Source organism: Eptatretus burgeri, chromosome 7, assembly GCF_056783735.1.
Source record: "Eptatretus burgeri isolate ZD-2024b chromosome 7, Ebu_testis_v1, whole genome shotgun sequence".
Taxonomy (NCBI): Eukaryota; Metazoa; Chordata; class Myxini; order Myxiniformes; family Myxinidae; genus Eptatretus; species Eptatretus burgeri.
The window spans coordinates 59,750,072-59,770,605 of record NC_140967.1 but is presented as its reverse complement, the minus strand read 5'-3'; the positions used below and the strand labels follow the sequence as shown (position 1 = coordinate 59,770,605).

At 41.0% G+C, this 20,534-nt stretch overlaps 1 protein-coding gene and 1 pseudogene across 11 annotated transcripts in view; both read right to left on the bottom strand.

The window, feature by feature from the left end:
- Positions 1–20,534, bottom strand: part of LOC147023351 (uncharacterized) — a 188,104-nt gene that overhangs the window by 150,660 nt on the left and 16,910 nt on the right. For 6 of the 11 annotated variants that reach the window (XR_015060156.1, XR_015060155.1, XR_015060157.1 and 3 more), the window contains exons 2-3: positions 19,750–19,842; positions 3,676–3,757 (exon numbers count right to left, since the gene is read on the bottom strand). The gene's annotated coding sequence lies outside the window, so the exon portion shown is untranslated. Of the gene's footprint in view, positions 1–963; positions 1,220–3,675; positions 3,758–19,742; positions 19,843–20,534 lie in introns of those variants that run through there. The other 5 variants (XM_085888681.1, XM_085888680.1, XR_015060159.1 and 2 more) reach the window with 4 other exon arrangements.
- LOC147023352 (signal recognition particle RNA) lies at positions 824–965 on the bottom strand (annotated as a pseudogene).

Below are 20,534 nucleotides of genomic sequence, written 5' to 3'. Positions count from 1 at the left end.
CTCGTCCATGCGCCACTTCCCTGAGGAACCACCTCCAAGATGAAGTCGATGACTCGCACCAAGCCGGGAACCAAACGGAGAACAAAGCGCTCCATGAAGCAAAAAGAAGAAGAACCACCACCATAACAGCGCAACTAATCGATTTCTAAACATTTAAACAATGGAAGGTGAGCTATCTAGGGAACAAGCACTTATCGACATAGCTGACTAAAGGAACCTGTATGTTGTGTGCAATCAAATTCCAAACTATATATATATATATATATATATATATATATATATATATATATATATATATATATATATATATATATATATATATATATATATATATGTATGTACATATGAAGCGCCGCGAGGAGGAGTGATGTAAGGGACACATCGGCCAATTTGGAGATAATGCCACATCGCACTATTTTAACTCTTACCATATCATCCGAGCCTATCATCATCATATCATTAATAAATGTCGCTAACATCACTCCTCGCGGGGCCTCATATATATATATATATATATATATATATATATATATATATATATATATATATATATATATATATATATATATATATATATATATACATATATATATATATATATATATATATATATATACATATATATATATATATATATATATATATACATATATATATATATATATATATATATATATACACTTGCATATGTGCATCTGTCGGCTGCTCCCCTTAGGGGTCGCCACAGCGGTTCATCCGTTATGATCCGCATACTGATTTGGCATAGGTTTTACACCGGATGTCCTTCCTGACGCAACCCTGGTCGCCTCTTACGACACAGGGATAAGGATTGGGTTTCGCCATGATTCCCGGGCTGCTCTACACCCTCTCATAGCATGGCCCAGCGCAGAGCTCCCGTCCTCAAGCGATCCTCCAACCCAAGCCTCCGAGTAGCCGGATTACAGGCGCAAGCCACTACGCCCGGTGTGTGTGTGTGTGTGTGTGTGTGTGTGTGTGTGTGTGTGTGTGTGTGTGTGTGTGTGTGTGTGTGTGTGTGTGTGTGTGTGTGTGTGTGTGTGTATATATATATATATTGTTGCGGATCCGGGGTGGCGGGAATCTGACCCGGTCCTTGGTGCCAGCCTCGCCACCGCCATCTCTGAGAGTCTAGAATGCCAGCCGGCTCGGCACAGGCCTTGGGTCACGTGTCTTCAATCGCGATACCAACGTAATCCTGTACCTTACCAGTTGGGGAGATAGAACCCCTAGTTACAGACTGGCTTTGTCAGAGACCGAGCGGAGTCGACCAGTCTGTAACCACTTTTTGGTTTTATATGCCAATCGAACGGATCGTTCCTCGACGCGACACGCATTAATCCATAGCGGCAACTGCATACGAATTAACCAGATTTATTGGGGACATCAGGGATCACAACACAAGCAATATACACGACAATGGTTATATTAACAATCAACCCGTTCTTAACTAGGGGACCATGGCTAAAGGTTTCAAGGGGATTCTACAAAATATGCCTTATACAACACGTTCAAACAGACAGCATGCATGCACACAGAGTACTTGGTGATGGCTCATGGACGAGAGGACAGAGTCCAAAAAGGCACGAATGTCGCTCGTAACAAGCGGTGGTGTCCACGGGTTCGAACTCCCGCTCGAACATGCCACGCGGCAAGATGGAGGCGCAGTGCCTTTCCTGCGCAAGTCACCGCGTGCGCAGTTTCCGTGCGCTCTGACCTCGCGTAGGGTCGAAGATGGGCCCCAGCTGATCTCTCTTACGGTCCAGCACACAAATCCTGGCCTGGCCTGTTCTCCAAACGAGGCCCCAGTCGAGGTCCGAGTTCCACAGGCGGGTCGGCAAACGTGACGAGCCGTGAGGTGAGCAAGGACCGTCCGAAGGTCCGGCGTCTCCTCTCAGGCCTTCCCGCCTAGAAGCCCGACTCCCGCTTCGTCCTCTCAGTGCCTCTCTCGGTCGAATCACCGACGTGCAGGTCGGGTCAGCGTCTCTCCCGGCAGATAAAACACGGTGCCTCCTTCGTTCACCTCGAAGCGACTCCGAGCACGCCTCGAGAACCCGGCCGTTCCTCACACACAGCACTCCTTTGTTTGCTCGCTTCGAGATACAAGCACTCCTCTCAACCGCCTGCTGTCTTCAAAACCGCCAAAACTGACTTGATGCTTCCCTTCTTTCCTTTCGTTCGGCTCTCTTTTCCAACTGAGAACTCCTTTTTCCTTTCGTTTCCTTTTTACCAACCCCCTCTCCAGGCGACTCAGTGACCAAAGGCTCCGCCCCTTCGCGTCACTTCCTGTCCAGGCCACACCTCTCGCTCTGGGCCACTCCCCTCCCGTTCGTACAGGAGAGGAAGAAGAATAATCTCTCGTTTCTCTCGTTCCACCACCATATGAACATAAAAGTCTGTTGCACCTCCCAACACACACATATCGTCCCTTATACCAAACAACCTATCTATACATGAATTTAATGGGGGATCTGAGCTAATCCTATCCTTAATATTTCCATTAAGGGCCATTTCCGTAACAATATATACATATATATATATATATGTATATATATATATATATATATATATATATATATATATATATATATATATATATATATATATACATACATACATACATACATACATACACACATGACACCTGGTCTCTGTCTTTTGACGAGAGCCATGGATCCAGTCGTTGACCTCCTCGTCACAGGGCTTACAACTTTCCTTTGTTTCTCCTCGGTTATTTGTTTTAACGTTTGCGATGTAGCGGCGCAAGGAGACGCGGCTGTGCTCGACGCTTCCAGTGGGGCACAGTGGTGCACTCACCCCAGCCAGAGCGTATGGTGGCAGCCAGTCTTCATCCTCATTTTCCTCCTCGACAGTTAATTCTGCTGTTATGGCGTTCTGCACCTTCTTGCTCTTTTCAGTTTTTAGTGGTATTTGAGTTGTAACATCACTGATAATACTTTGTGCCTTGTCGACATTACGTTTCAAATTGGACAACTTCGATTTTTTGCATTTTGTCCTGCATTCATCACTCCACATCATGAACACCTTCCAATTCACTTTGGTAGCAGTTTATTTATTTTGTTCCCAACTTTCCAATACTTTTCTCAGATTTTCTAACCGTTCTACCATCTTCTGGGAAATTCAACTTTATAATGCCTGTTGTCCACTCACACCATTTCCTTACATCACTTTTAGACTCTGGCCCATAATCATCATACATGTACCTGGCACAAGTTCTCTCATCAGGGGGAACGGCCTGGCCCAACTTTCCTAGTTTATTGCTCATACTTAAGTTTCACAATTTACGACATACAGATTGTTACATACATACACAACAAAACGTTATACACAAGACTATTTCACCAACACTTGAGACATCAAGTCAGTGAGACTTTAACCCACATTGTGCACAAAGGGGACTCTTACTCATTATTATTTTGGAGACTCCAACCCCTTATTCTATATTGGGGCCTCGAACCCCCTTTTAACATTTGAATGTAACAGGACTCTAACCTGTTTTCTATTCCCCCTATAGATGATTCAACTCTGAACACTGAGGTTAAATTATAGGATTGCGTTATCCGGTAAATTGGAGACGAGCAGCATACGGTCTGCAGTGAAAGCAAACACAAAACAGCGAATTTCAAAAGGCTCCCTTACCTCTGATTCAGCTGGCAATGTTTGCTGTCACCCAGCCGCGGCCTGCCGATCCCATCTCCTCCGAGGTTTGTGATCCTGCCGACTATGCCAAAAAATCATGGAAGAAAACTCAGTCTCTAATCAGGTTTCAATGTAACAGAGTTGAATCATTTATTCATGCATGCATGGGAAGAGAAACACAGAGTAACTGCACAGAATCTCCAACTGGGTGCCTCAACCAAGGTCCTTTTATACACACAAGTGAACAAAGGTGCAATTTTATGTGCATATGAAGGTTAAACAAGATAATATATATTTGAAAATCAAGGCCAAAACCCAGCCTTCGGGCTACGATGTGGCCAACTACTCCTACACAATTGTCCCCATGCAAATAACAGCTGAATCAGAACAATTGGCATACTATATTTTCATAGGAACACACATAATTATACCTTAAATGAGTGGGCCCATTGGTCCAAAGGACCAAATTTTCATTGGTCTTCATAGCCTTGTTGCATACCAGCCTGCTGTAATGCTTGTGCATTAGCTTGCCTTTCTCTCAGCCCAGATGTGCTTGGGGCTAGCATGGGGAGTATATGTTTGTTTCTATTATTTCCATATGATACTATTCTTATTATTGTTGTAAGTATTATTAGTTTAAATTAATACATGCTTTGTTGCAATGATATTGTTTTTGTGAAATATTTTGTATTTAGAATGCCATGCTATGGTTGGACGACATATTAAGCTGCTTGAGATACCTTAACGTGGCGTGCGTTTAAAACATGGGAATTCTAACAGATTTTTTTGTAGTAGAGTCGAGTCTCAGGACTCTTGGGGGGACCATTGAGTCCTCTGGGACTCTTTGGGGGCCCACTGGGTCCTCTTCGGGGGACTATTGGGTCCTCGGGGACTCTTTTGGGGAACCTTTGGGTCCTCGGGGACTCTTGGGGGAACCTTTGGGTCCTCGGGAAGTTTTTTGTCCTTGGGGACTTTTGGTTCCTCAAGGACCTTTAGGACTCTTGGTACCTTTGGGTCCTCAGAGTCTTAAAGGGTCTTCAAAGTTTGAAGGGGTCTCAGCAGTCTAAAGAGTCAAAAGTTACATTGCAATCATGCGTAATTAATGATCAGACGTATGTAATTAATAAATAAAAAGTATGACACACACAAACACACACTCATCCATTTACAGTCGTGGCCAAAAATATTGGCTAAAAATATTTTTTTAAAAATAAAACGACACGACTAAAAAAAAAAAAAAAAAGGTGCCAATGCACCTTTGCACTTTTTTCAAATAACGCACAATTTTCTCAAAAATAAGTTGAAATTGACAAAAGTATTTGGTCTCTACAATTCATTATTTCACTGTTAATATTACAGAACCTTTGTTTCTGATTCAGAACTTAATATATCCTTTTAAATCATAAAAATAAAAATAAATGGCACTGACAAAATTATTGACACCCTCAAATAAATATTGGGAAGCACAGTCTTTGGACAAAATAACTGCAGTTAAGCGCTTCCTCTAGCTATGAATGAGCTTCCTTCACCTCTCCACTGGCAGTTTGGGCCACTCTTCTTGTGCAAACTGCTCCAGTTCTCCCAGATTTGAAGGATGCCTTCTCCCAACTGCTGTTTTCAGATCTCCCCACGGGTGTTCAACGGGATTTAGATGTGGACTCATTGCCGGCTACTTCACAGTTCATAATTTTGTCTTGAACCATTTCTGTATGCTTTTTAAAGCGTGTTTGGAGTCATTGTCCTGCTGCAAGACCCATGACCTTTAACAGAGACCCAGCTTTCTGACAAGGGGTTGAACATTGCGCTCCAAAATGTCTTGATAAACTCCTGATTTCATGATGCCATGCACATATTCAAGGCACCCAGTGCCAAAAGCAGCACAGCAACTCCAAAACATCACTGAACCTCCTCCATGTTTGTTGGGAAGGTGTTCTTTTATCTGAAGGCTTCATTTTGTTTTCTGTAAACATTGAGATGATGGGCTTTCCCAAAAAGCTCGAATTTGGACTCATCTGTTCACAGAACATTCTCCCAGGATTTTGGCGTGTTCAGGTGTGTTTTTGCAAACTACAGTCAGGCTTTTTTCTGTCTCTCTCAGCAGTGGGATCCTCCTGGGTCTCCTACCATAGAACTCCCTTTCATTGAGTTGGCGACGGATGGTGCGAGTTGAAACTGTCGTACCTTGTGTGTGAAGGTCAGCTTGAATCTGTATGGCAGTTCATCGAGGTGCTTTCTCCACGTCCAGGGAGGTTGGCTACAGTGCCATGGGCCTTAAACTTCCTGATAACATTGCATACGGTGGAGACAGGAACGTCAAGGTCTCTGGAGATGAACTTGTAGCCTTGAGATTATCCATGATTGGCTACAATCTTGTATCTGACCTCCACAGACAATTCTCTGGTTTTCTTTCTTTTCTCCATTCTCATTGAGGTACACACGGTGACACAAAACAACAGAATGACTCCTTTTCTCTATTCAAACTGGATGAATGAATGATTTTTATATTACAGGCACCTGCAACTCACCACAGGTGAGTTCAATTCCAAAGTAAAGGAGAATCACCTGCTTGAAATCTAATTATTTCTCACAACTTCTAAAAGGTGCCAAGAATATTGTCCAGCCATTTTAGGACTTCTGTGTGGAATAAGTTAAGATTTAGTAAGTTTTTGAGTTTTTTTGTTTTGTTCCATTGCAAACCAAAGAAATACATATATTGACACCAAAATATTTTTTTTTAATTTCAACAATTTTCTGGAAGAAATGTTGCATTATTTGATAAAAGTGCAGGGATGCCAATATTTTTGCTCACGATTGTATATTTTACTTTATATTATGGTGTTTGTGTATGTCTATACTTGTACGAGTACAAGTGTCTCTAAATGTGTGCACGTTATCTTGTGTGTGTATATGTGTGAGTGCATGTGGGTGTGTGTATGTATGTGTATATGTCTATGTGCAAAATTACTTCCACACATGCTTGCACCAGGAATGGCACTATGCCATATGTACTGTATTTACAGAGAGAGAATTGGGATCCCCTCCCCATCCTGAACCCCCGGTACTAGGAATATTTTAACCCTCTAAAGTCTAAAACTACCCCATACACATTCTTGGTACAAGTATCAGTCTTCAACTTATTCTGTCCAGCAATTCAGGAGTGCATACCAGTCAAACTACTGTAGGATGTCGATGACGATGATGATTTTCATCACAAGTGACGTGAATGATTACATCTGGCAGTCAGGTTAAGGAATACCCTTCTACTCAAATTTTGAGCAATAGAAACACCCGCTCCCTTTGGGATTATTGGCAAGCTGTCAACACTCCCCTTCCCAACCACACCATCCCCATGTGCCTATGACATGACCCTGTATACTGGCAATATGTGTGCAAAATTTGGGGAGGATCAGGCAAAAATTGTAAGACCCGGCGATGAGGGATGGGGGAGTGGATTTTTATCCTCATTCTTTTTGGAAAAAAAACATGGGGAGGATATTGTAATCAGCACCATCTGTCAGTCTGTCCACCTGTCACACAAAATATCTCCTAAAGGTTGGGCAGAAATTCACCAAACTTGGTAGTTATGGCAACACATGGCACAAAGGTGCAAGAGCAGTGACATTTTTGGCCCCAACCAGCAGCCCTGTTTCTTTCTATGATTTTCAGATGTAAGTACATACATTACGTACATACATACATAATTGAATTATTTAATATAGTAGGACAGGATAGGATACTGCACAAAATTTTGAAATATGTCTTTATTTAATATAATAAACAAGATGTCAAAGTCAGCACATTTCATCGTGCAAGATACAGGTAGTGGACAAAAAAAAAGAGAAGCAAACACCTGGATAAATGAGGGACACCAAGTACCTTGAAAGCAATGGCTTCCACACAGGTGTGGCCCATGTGTTAATTAAGCAAATAACATCCCAGCATGTTCAAGATCATATATAAAAAGTCTGCACAGGCCAAGTTGCCTATAATTATGGCTAACATGGCTGCAAGAGTAGACCTTAATGACTTTGAAAGAGGGTGATTGTTGGGGCACGTTTGGTAGGAGCTTTAGTGAAAAAGGCAGCTCAACTTGCTGATGTTTCACAAGTAGCAGTGTCTAAAGTGATGCCGGCATGGAACTCCGAGGGAAAGACATCATCAGCAAAGGGCAAAGGTCGGGGAAGCGCATACTTCAGGATCGTGATTTGAGTGCATTAATTGAGGTGCAAGGAAGGCAAAGCAGGCGAGCAAATGCAGATCGGTTGACTGTAAATTTCAACCGGGGCACGTGTAGCCAGTTTCATCAAAAATGGTCCGCCGAGAACTCCAATGAGTGGGATACCATAGTCGGGTTGCAGTGCACAAACCACACATCACACCTGGCAATGCACGAATGTGAGCCTAGTGGTGCAAAGAGCACAGGCAATGGATTACCGTGCAGTCGAGAAATGTGATATGGTTAGATGAATCATCCTTCACAACCCTAAACGCTTGGTTCCAACAGTGAAGGCTTCTGGTTGCTCTGTAATGTTGTGCAGAACATTTTCCTGGCATGGTTTGGGTGTAGTCATTCCCTCAGAAGGCAAGGTCAGTGCCAATAGCTACTTAATGGAACCGAGTGATCATCTTCACTCCCATTTGGCAGCATTTATTTCCTGCCGGGAGGAAGCGTCTTCCAGGATGACACTGCCCCCATCCACAGAGAACGTCGCCCAATGCTTTGATGAGCATGACACTGATGTTATCCATGTCATGGTCTTCAGTCACCACATCTGAACCCAATCGTGCATTTATGAGATATTCTGGAACAATGCCTGAGACAGTGTTTTCCACCTCCATCAAACAGGTGATAATTTGTGCATACCCACACAAATGATAATGTGCAGCAACACATAATCTAGAAATTACTCCTATATTGTGCAACCTGCATAACTGTGGGAAAATAGATTTTTTGATTTTTTTTCTGATCTGCAACCTCTACTTAAAAGGTCAACAAAAGATTGAAGGTAATTCTGAATAGAAGCAAAATGAATCGGACAAAGTCAGAGGTGAATCGTTCAATTATTTTGTGCAGCAGATAACTGCAAAAATACTTCGGTTTGTGATGCAAGCATGAAATTTGGCACAAATACTCTTTGAGGTCCACTTTTTTCAAAAAAGGCACTGGCCACGCAAAATTCCAAGATGGCAACCATTTTTCAAGATGGCCACCATATGCACAGAAAATTCCTCTTCTGCAGCCAGGCCCCCCTAACAAACGGACATCATCGTTGTCAGACGGAATGAAAACCCGTCATTCTTGTTACAAAAACAGCTAAAATTGATGAAAAAGCAGCCGAAATTGAAACCAACACAGTAATTACGGTCGCAATAGCAGATATAATGGAAACCAACATGTTTATTCTACACACAAGAACAGTCGTGACAGAAACAAGAACGGTCAATCCCGAAATAGAACGGTGGGGAACGGAAGCAAGATTGGTTATTTCCGTCGCGAAACAAAAGCGGTTCATTCCGGTTACTGTAGTGCGAACAAGATGGCAGATGCAGGAGAACGACCTGTTACGGTATGTAAATTTTTAGTGCTTGTGCCTCGAACATAAATGTAATATAGATAATATATTGTGGGTAGTACTTGATGTAGTTTTAACACTTTATTAAACGGAATTTTGTTGTGATGATAATGTTTGGTTTGCCCCGAGTGAAGGATCGCTAGTTGTGTATGCCCAGTTCAACATAGGGGATCATGTATGGGATCTTTTTACAGTTTTTACTTCATATTAACTTTGTTATTTTATTGGAATTTGCAATTTATTATTACTATCAAATTTTACCTCTTGCAAATATAAACGATCAATCGTCACTGATCGCTGCAGCACGGGGGCACAAATTACACAAAATGTCAGCCACACATTCAGTCAAGAGGGCGCATTTATCGCTGCTTGTATAATATCCCGTACCACAAACGGGTTTTCATTAACAGACGTGATATATTCAAGGCAGACTACGTTAAAGTTAACTTACCATAACTTCAAGAACTTTTCAAGCCGCCATGTTTCCCACGTTCTGGTAACCGGAATGAATCGCTTTCGCTTAGGTCTCCGCCGTTTCGCGACGGAAATAACCGATGTTGCTTCCATTCCCCACTGTTCTATTTCGGGATTGACCGTTCTTGTGTCCGTCACGACTGTTCTTGCGTGTAGAATAAACGTGTTGGTTTCTATTATATCTGCTATTGCGACCGTAATTACTGTGTTGGTTTCAATTTCGGCCGCTTTTTCATCAATTTTAGCTGTTTTTGTAACAAGAATGACGGGTTTTCATTCCGTCTGACAACGTTGGCGTCCGTTTGTTAGGGGGGCGTGGCAGCTAAATATTTGAAACAAAACACAACATTAAGGGTGTAAACCAAAGTTTTTTGTGTCTAAGATTTTAGCATGATTATTCTTTGTAATGCAACACCTCACAGCATGGTTGTAACAAAGATGGCATCCAAGATGTCTGCCGCAAAACCAAAACAATGCTCATATTTCAGGAAATAATAGACATAGACTCATAATTTTTGGATCTGTACCTAGGTTTTTGGGATCAACTAATCAGGTGGACATGGTTTTAAATTCCTAGTTCCCATGCATACTGCTGAAACAAAGATGGGAGTCCAAGATGGCTGCCACAATAGCTATAAACCATTGTTCACGAACTTGCGTTTGGAACAAAATGAAGATTTTTTTTTAAGGTTTACTAACTTGTCAAATATGGTTCAGATATGGACAGAAAAATTCTTCCAATTTTGCAAAGGGAAAATCAACCATGGATGGTTCGTCGTCATAGGAGATGCTGAGGCCATGCTCATGTAGCATTTCCACCAGGCTTCTCTTCCTGGTTTTGGCAAAGATAGAGAGACCCATGTACACTGGGAATGGTGTTTCTCTGTCTTTGGAGTGTCTGTGTGTTGCTGCTCCCTCTTTGTATCGGGAATAGCAGTTATACTGCAGCAGCTGGGAAATGGCCTGGTCAGACTTTGAAGCCCCAAATCTCAGCTGTGATTTGATGTCTGCACCATGTTCAACCATCCCGACGAATTGAAGGAGAATGGGTGGTATAGCATCTTTAACACAGCCTTCAGGAAATGTGCCATCAAATCTTGATTGATGGTCTAGTATGTGTCGTCTCAAGATTTTTGCAGCTTAAGCCATCACAAGTGCATCAGAGTATTCTGATGCTTTTGATAGTGACAAAGCCACATCTTTCTGGAATGCTAAAAGCACACCTCTTCCCTTTTTGTGAGCTTCAAGCTCAGGGATTTCAGCCAATAATTTATCCTTTAATCTGGTGGTATTGACAGTGGGAGTATCAACAGCCAGTTGTGCCACACGTTGTTGGTATAACTGGTAAATATCTGCAAGGGGGAAGACTGTGGGACCGTCTGAATTCAGACTGGTTTCAACAATGTAATTCACCAATTCCGAAAGAACCAGTGGGTACACATCTGGTTCCTCCTTAGTTTGATGTGTCTTTCTCAAGACTTCTGAGATGGTATCTCTCCCTGTTGTACAGTGAGACAGGCACGATGGTATTTTAGTTCCTGGGCAATGGCATCTCCACCACCCAGTTTTGCTAACAACATGCCATCATTCAGTGTTTGAGCACACTCGTGCAGCCTCTTGTTCAAGTTCATGGTCATAACTTGCCGAAGGTCAGATTCAGGTGATGTGCTTTCACACATAATACATACTTGACCATCATGGCTAGTTCCTCGCTGCTTCACATGCCCTTCATCTGTTTCACTACCACGAGAGTCGGATCGACATTTCTTGGCACGATCGAGTTTAGTGTTATTAAATAACAACTGACAACTCATGTGGTACTTTGCCTCATTCCTTCTCAGCGTTGCCTCTATACCTCCACCCTCATTCAGTCTAGCTGGGTCTAAAATCAATGGGAGTGCACTGATCTCATTGAATAGAGGTATATTGGTCGCTAGCAAAGTATACCCATCATGTTCTGGGACATGATGGGTAGGAGGGGAAGTCAGGGCTTCATTCTTTTTTGTCTTTTTGGCAAAGACAGCATCTAGTCCAGTCTGTTTGCCTCCTGGATAAAATTGGATTCGCATCTGCCATTTTGATTAAGGCTGAGGGTTTATCCTTTTACCACCTTAATCAACACACATTCCTGTATGGGATACGACTAGGTTCAGGTGACCTACACATAGCCCGATCATTCATCCAGTGTCATTTAAGTCCCGTGTGATCTGTACACCATTCGGGTAACTACATGAGCAAGTCATGTATAGCCCCCTTACCCTTGGCTCGGCTCTCCCGCGCTGGCACACCCTGTCAATTCAGGCGCGGCTATCTAACTAAATCTAGTAACTACAAACTACTGTTTACTATCTACTGGATATGGGGCTGTTAGACAGCATTTGGGACACTAAACTAAACTATACTACAACTACTAGTCTATTACTACAGCATTAGTAAAGCTAGATCAGCTGACACTGAACCCCATGCTGAGTTACACAGCAGTGACATCACCAGTGTGCCCTGGTTGTGCGCTGACATCACTCTATTATAATTATGCTAAGCTTTCCTCCACCCTCTAAAATGCAATCTGACAAAATAAGTAATAATTCTAATGAAATCCATTATCTTTATTACCTATTTGCCGACTTATAGTACTTAGTATTTCTAAGTTTATTCATTGATGAAATATTTTTAAGTTTTACGGCAGCCATCTTGGACGCCATCTTTGTTGTGACAGGTAATTTTGCAATATATGACAAACAAGTGAACATTTATGCAATAAATCAGAAATAAAAGTATTTTACCACTAAATTTTGTGAAATGAGAAATGATTATTACCAGCTTGATTTTTCTGGAGATACGGCTTAGCAGCCATCTTGAAAATGGCAGCCATTTTAATTTTCAGGAGGAGCAATATTTTTGCATAAAGAGTGATCCTTGAAGACTAGAGATCATTTATGTTAAATTTCATGCTTGCATCAGAAGATATTCTGATGAAAATAAGAAAATATCTTCAGCACAGTTCCTGAAATATTAGGATTTATAGATTTCATGGTGGCCATCTTGGACGCCATCTTTGCTTTGACCATTTGATTATGTACTGGAGCCCAGACAACATTCCTATTAGATTCTTTGACCCCTAAAACCTAGGTATACGCTCAAAATATTGTCTTTAATCCAAATACTTGCTTTTGGAATCATACTTTTCAATTTGGATGGTGGCCATCTTGATTTTTTTCATGGCCAGCACCATTTTTTAACACAGTAGACCAAAGAGAGTATTTGTGCCAAATTTCATGCTTGCATCACAAACCGAAGTACTCTAGGGGTATTTTGCAGTTATCTGCTGCACTAATTGTGGATATCCATAATCATAACTCATGGAGCACCCCATGTACAGGCACTTGCAATAGGAAATTATGCCACATATGAGGCAGAAACATTTATGAAAGTTTGTTTACACACTTGGGCAGTACAAAAGACACATCATGGAAAATTGGAGAGTGAAAACAACATGTCACCTTTCTTGTATTTTGTAACCATTTATGCAAAGCAAGGCCAAACATGACAACTGAAATATCAATCCAAATTTGATAATTCTGAGCTCACCCACTTCTCATGCTATTGTAACATGATTAAATCTCTCCAGCATAATGGACATCTCAAAGTCATCAATAAAACAACTCCTCCGATCACATTATGTATTGAACCATGATTGACGCTTCAGTTTTTCGTAAAGACGGACATGTTAGTTACCTCCGCCACTGAAGGTGAAGGGGGTTATGTTTTCACCCCTTTCTCTTAGTTTGTCTGTCCGTTTGTGTACAGGATATCTCAAAAAGTTGTGGATGGATTCGGATGAAATTTTGTGGACAGGTTCGGTGTGTGACAAGGACGAACTGATTAGATTTTGGTGAAAATCCGGATGACTATGAGAATGTTTTAAGTGATTCTTCACCATTAAGAGATGGGGCCAAAAACTATATATAGCACAATATCTCAAAAAGTTGTGGACGGATTCGGATGAAACTTGGTGGACACGTTGGGTGTGTGACAAGGAAGAATTGGTTCAATTTTGGTGAAGATCCAGATCTGGATCTGACTACTAGAATTTTTAAAGTGATTCTTCACCATTGAGAGATAGGGCTAAAATGATATATAGCACAATATCTAAAAAATTGTGGACGGATTCGGACGAAACTTGGTGGACAGATTGGGTATGTCGCAAGGATGAATTGATTTGATTTTGGTGAAGATCCGAATCCGTATCTGCATACGATAATTATTTAATTATCAACGCGATTCTTCACCATTGAGAGATAGGACAAAAAAAACGATATAGTATTGTATCGTATGATATTTCAAAAATGTATTGGGCCCGATATGTTCTCGTGGTTCAGGCATTACGTGGTGGAGGTATGCACTCTACCGAGTGCCCTTCTAGTTTTACTATGTTTTGCCCCTATTAAATAAGCAAACTAACATGAGAGAAGGATTTGGTGCAACAATCCCCAGAACTCAGTCCAGGTGAGCTAAAAATTCACAACTGACTTAGAGATACAAAGAACCAATGAGAACAAGTGAACAATTGCTTTACAATGTGTCCCCTACCGGTCCCAATGAATGTTCGGGAGATAAAAATGTTTGCGTTTAACGCACGCTCAAGCCGATACCGGAACCAAAGTGAAGAACCTTTCCAACCCACCGTGTTTCTTTTGTTGCTAGGCTTTGCCCATTTCATATTTAAAAAACACTAGAACAGCCATTCAGTAGACTGCGTACCTCTGCCAGGCTGATTAGTTTACATTTACGATTCGTTTACGATTAGCTGCATCTGGAATCGGACCTGAACTAAAATTTAATCAGCTTGTTCTTGTCACCGAACCAACTCATCCACCAAGTTTTGTCCAAATCTATCCAAAACGTTTTTTCAGATATCGTACTATATATTGTTTTAACCCGATCACTCAATGGTGCAGAATCACTTTTTTAAATTCTAGGATCCGGATCGTCACCAAAATCGAATCATTTCGTCAGTGTCGCATACCCAAGTTCTCCACCAAATTTTGTATAAATCCTTCCACAACTTTATAAGATATCCTGTTCAAAACAAACAGACAAACAAACAGACAGAAAGGGGGAAAAAAAACATAACCACCTTCACCTTTGGTGGTAGAGGTAATAAGTAATGAAAAATCGTGCTTAGCACGACACTTGGCAAATTAGTTGACCTTTCCGTGTGGTGGTCCAAGCTGTAATGTCATGGAATGTGTGGTGTTTATTTGTTCGTACATTAATAAAATGACGCGACGTCACAAATAACAATTATCAGGCGCGCGTTGTCCTGGTAACGGCAGCAGATTGAAAATTTTCACAACTCATTTAAAGCCACCATGTGACATTCAACAACTTATCATCGGTGCTTGTTGCCTTCATTCTGATCGTAGAAAATATTTGAAAATACCTAGGAACATTGCTTTTCAACCAGCTTTACGATCCCGTTATCAGGTTTGAAATATGTTGTAAAACAAAAATATATATTTTATATGTGTGTTTTTCATGTTTTGGATGACCCTGACCTTGACCTTGGGTCAATTTCGATCAAACTTTGTACACATGTTAATATTACATGCATAAATAGACAGTATAAGTTTCAATATAATCAGTGCAAAACTGTGAGAAATAGCCATGTGTAATTCACAAAATTACCCATTGGTTTATAATGGGCGATAATATAAAGTGATGCAGAATCCAGATCCTGATCTTGAACATCACCAAAAGTCACATATCTTTTTGCACTGTGGATGTCTATCAGCTGTTAAAATTTCATCCAAATCGGTTAAGAATTGTGACCTGTAGAACGAATAGAATTTTTGTAAAATCAAGCCAATAGCTAAAAACTTTGACGTCATACGCTTGCAAAAACTGTGCATAATTTGTACTAACATGCATTTTAAAACATTTAGATATTCCATTGAAGTTTGTTTTGGCGTCAACAGGAAGTCGCTACGACTTCCGGTTACTGGGTTATGTTCAAATGCTTGTTTTCACCTTTTTTTGACGTAACGTCGTGACGTTAAGTGCTTTTATGACGTGATTTGATCCCAGACTATTTCAGCAAGATTGGCTATCATGTGTTAAAATTTGAGAACGATTGCTTCAGTAGTTTCGGCTGTACACGAGCGTAAATATTTTTTTTAAATGACGTCAATAGGCAAAACTTTGACGTCATATGCTTGCGAAAACTATGCGTAATTTGTAATAAGATGCATTTAGTAATCATTTAGACATTTGAATGAAGTTTAATTTGGCGTCAACCGGAAGTCGCTACGACTTCCAGTCACTGAGTTATGTCCAAAAATGTGTTTTCACGTTGTGTGACGTCACGTCACGACGTTTAGTCCGATTAAGACGGGGTTTGGACGCGGACCGTCTCAGGTGGATTGCCTATCAGGTGTAAAAATTTAAGAAAGACTGGTCCAGCCGTTTGGGTTGTAGACGACCGGACAAACAAACAAACCAACAAACGGAACAGACCAACATACTTGACAAAATCGAAGATTTCGCCAAGTAACAAACAGACAAGCCGGTAGGCGGCGATGGGTCGCCGAGCATGGAAACTATAAGATATATAGCAAAATGGATGTCATATAGCAGATAGGGAATCACCTTAAGATTATGCATATCAAATCTCATCCACTTCCATCTACTGATAACTACTCGGTATCCATTTGAATGAAAAGTACCGAAAATGCGGTTTGAAATCGGAAATCCCCAAAGTTCGAGGGGGTGCTGTGGGTGAACAAAGATCTAAATCGAAAATCCGGCTCAATCGTTTGTGCACAATGTATTCCAGACGATTAGTGTAAATTTTCATGACCATCCGACCAGAACCCGAGGAGGAGTTGCATTTCGCACGAAGGCACCTCCAGCTCTTGCATATTATTGATTTTTGCACTAATTGACCTTTGACCCCTGACCTAAGCGAAATCGGTCAATATGTCCTGAGGCAAAGTTGTAGTACTCATTGAGTACCATGAACCTGCAAGGTTTCATTCGTATCGATGCACTCACCTGGTCGCTAGGGGGCCTTCAATTTTCGCGCATACCTGAATTGTAGGGGGCGCTGCGGGTAAAGTATTCCATATATCACAAAAAACGGAATATATTTGATAGAGCATCACCTGTAGATCATTTGTGCCAAATTTTATAACCCTACGTGGGATAATGGCTTTCGGAATTGATTTCGCGTGAACGGTACCGATTTTGAAGGTTTTTCGGTTGTTGCTTGGGAACCAGTGTCCCTAGCAACCATCACAATTTCCAAAGCACGAGGTCATAAGATGTACCTACCACCCGAGTTTGGTCAAATCCACCCACGTTTACAACCAATTATGCTGATGACAAACGAACAAACATCCAAACAAACAGACAGAATTACTGACAATAAGGGTCACCTATTTTGGCGACCCAACAGACAGAGGTGAAAACATAACCTCCATTCACCTTTAGTGGCAGAGGTAATAACTCCATGTACATACATGAAGCAAAATATCTGTACGGCTGAAGTGCATATATAAAGCATCGCATTTACATACCTGGTATCATTCCAATTGTACTGGGCCATGGACTAACACCCAGGCCTAAGTTCTGAGGCCTGCCGATCTGTGTTGCTTCATGCAATGGTGGCACATTATTTTATTAGGGTGGAGTCAGGCCAGCTGTACAGCCAATGGGTTGGACAACCCAGACGAGACAGCAGTGGGGTAGAGTCAGGGCAGCTGTACACTGACCCATATATAATATGTGATATTTTCAAACTTTAAAAAGGGCATAACTCTGGGGAAAAAAACAAACAAAACACCCTGAAACTCAAACTTGTTCTATAACTTAAAATAAAGCCATGTACCAAGTTTCAGTTAAAATTGTTAAAGGGGATGGGGGGGGGGGAGTCTGAAAAACCACAGGTGAGACGGACGGGCAGACGGAGAGTAAACCGACAGTCACCTCGGGTACCGTTTGGGGACTAATAATAGAGATACAGAATGCAATACAGAGAGCAAAATAATGCATAGCTGGAAATTAGGTTAATTAAACCAAAGTCACAGTATACATTTCCCATTTTTAAAGATTTGAGATTGGGTTAAATCAACCAAAAAGTTTATTTCAGCTGGATGTACAATAAGAACCATTCACATTGTCAGCACTCTATATTTGCAATCTGATTTCTTATGCAACTCTATGTAAATGAGCACTTTAGCACAGCGAATTAGAGATTAATTTTAAAATGATCTTTTGTTTTCATACTCTGCTGATAAGAGCGAGTGATGTCGAAGCATTGCTTGGCCAGCATTATGCCAGGGGGTTTGCTGTTGCCCATCCAGCAGTCTATCAGGGCAGGGATTTGTAATTTATTCAACGTGATGGTGAAAGACACCGTATGGTCTTTATTGGGCACCAACAACTAGTGCTGGCAAATGGTCTGTCCAAGCAACGGCAGATTGTGATGCAGCGCCCTGCTCGTAAGGCATGGATACAACGGTGAATAGTCCGTCTGGTGATCGGAACCAGACGAGACAGCTCAAACATAGGTATGCAGCCTTTGCACCACCTTCCTTACTCGACTGATGATACAAACATGGAAATTTGCATGCACGTTTCATTTGGGCCAGGCAAGAAGAAAAGGTTATCCCCCGTAAATACCAAGATGGCTGCCACTTTTTCTCAGCAATTGCCCATTTCTGATGCAGACATTGATAGTTGCTCAATTTGAATAATCTTAGTGTTGATTTTCGTATGATGCTGCAGCGAATTCTGCAATATACACACATCCAATGTTCCTATTTATAATTTCTTATCAATTACAACAATAACAGGTGTAATTTTCGTGAGAATTTTTTTTGAAATCACCATCGTACCTAAGCTAAAGAGCCTACGCTTTTGTAACCATGTTAAAGGTAATATTAAATTATCCTTTTTAGGCCACCCACAAAAAAAAATAAAAAAATAAAATATTTTATTTCTTTGAAATGCCAACAGGATTAGAACAGCACCAGACAGTGCCGGGTACCCTGTTTGTATTGAACAAAACTCAGTCTAACAATCTCTGGAGAGCCGAGTCAAAGTGAAATTAAATTTTAAAGTTGCCCCAATTTGTTGAAAATATTCCCGAAAAAGAGACGACAGTCGACAAAAATATTCCCTGAATTATCACATAAGCAAGCATGCAACTTTGGAGAAACTTTTTTAAGGTGAAACTCATCAAATTGGAGATGATTGTCAAAAATAATTCTCAAAAACAAACAAAGAAAAAAAAAACAGAGAAACCCTGGTGTTTTTATATCAATGTAAACACTGGCAGTCTGCCACATCTACAAACTTCCTTTGTACATCAGCATACCGAGACATCGTAATCATATTAAAATACAAACAGCGAGTCTGTTTTGCAAACGGTCTCAAAAATGGCTTGGCACCGATCTACACCAAATTTTATATACATGCTGGGGGCACCCAGTCAGGTCATGGGAACAAAAGACTTCCCTCTCCCCACCCCCCCCCCAAGGATTGGATTTGACGAGTTTTTCGCCTGCACACAAATGGCATCATGAATCAACTTCCTGATAATTCCTCACAAAAAAAGGTATAGTCAAGCCAAGTTACATCCAGAATTATAGTTTGAGCTCAATTGCAGTCTGATATTTTTGAAACTCCAGAATACAACCAACAACTCAGCGTCAATGCAGCATGACAGATTATGAAAAAACATGACATGGTGTGGTTGACCGATTGTGATGCATTTTTATTGAAAACAACAGTTGTACACAGCATTCAAATATACAGTATTTACTAAAATTATTTCCCTAAATTTTTACGTGAAGGAAACCAAACTTACATGGGCAAATTATTGAGCGGGCTTTAACACTAACGCACGCACGCACGCACGCACGCACGCACACACGCACGCACGCACGCACACACACCGTTTTGAACAAACATCACCTTTTAATCACAACTGTTGATGAAGATTTTAAAATGTCATACCTCTTACCAGGAATCCAGATGATAAAAGGCCTTAAAAAAAGACAAAAGGAAACGACACTCCTCTTCTTGTCAACCACTCAAAAGCATCTTTGCTGTGATCCTAGAAAGAAACAAAGAAAGAAAAATAAAATTAAGTTGCATTTACAATTTCATTTACTCCCATAAAAGGGTAAAAAAGGGTGACATTCAACAACAAAAACAATAAAAAGATCTCAATTCCCAAAATAATCCTTTCCAGAACCAACTGATGTTTATGGCAGGACATACATGCCAAATTTGCAAAAAGTTTTAACACCATGAAGTTTCACAGTGAATGAAGCACAAGAAAAGGCCATTCAGACCACTTCATCTCTATTAAGTCCCCTCTCTTGATACCAAATGGTGCTCTCGAATTTGTGTAGCAAATGGTGGTGGTGTTGTGGCAGAGGGAGGGATGACGACAGTCTGATTGGGATTGAATTGATAAAGACAACACATTCACACTGTTACTTTGAAAGAATCCACACCTCAAAGAATCAGAACATCTCAACGTCTATCGGCATAACACAACACACGCATGCACACAATAACAGACCATCCACCATTTCTGCCAACATAACAGTCCCCTTCTATCACCATTGCTTATTGGAACCGATGCAATACTATTTTAAACCAATCTACTGCCCCCTGTAAACCCCTCCACACACTACACTCTCTTCTGTCCTACCTGTCCTTTTTTACTGTCACATAATGTACCTAGTTTGTTCATCCAGTTAAAAAAATATATATACAGTGGGGAGAACAAGTATTTGA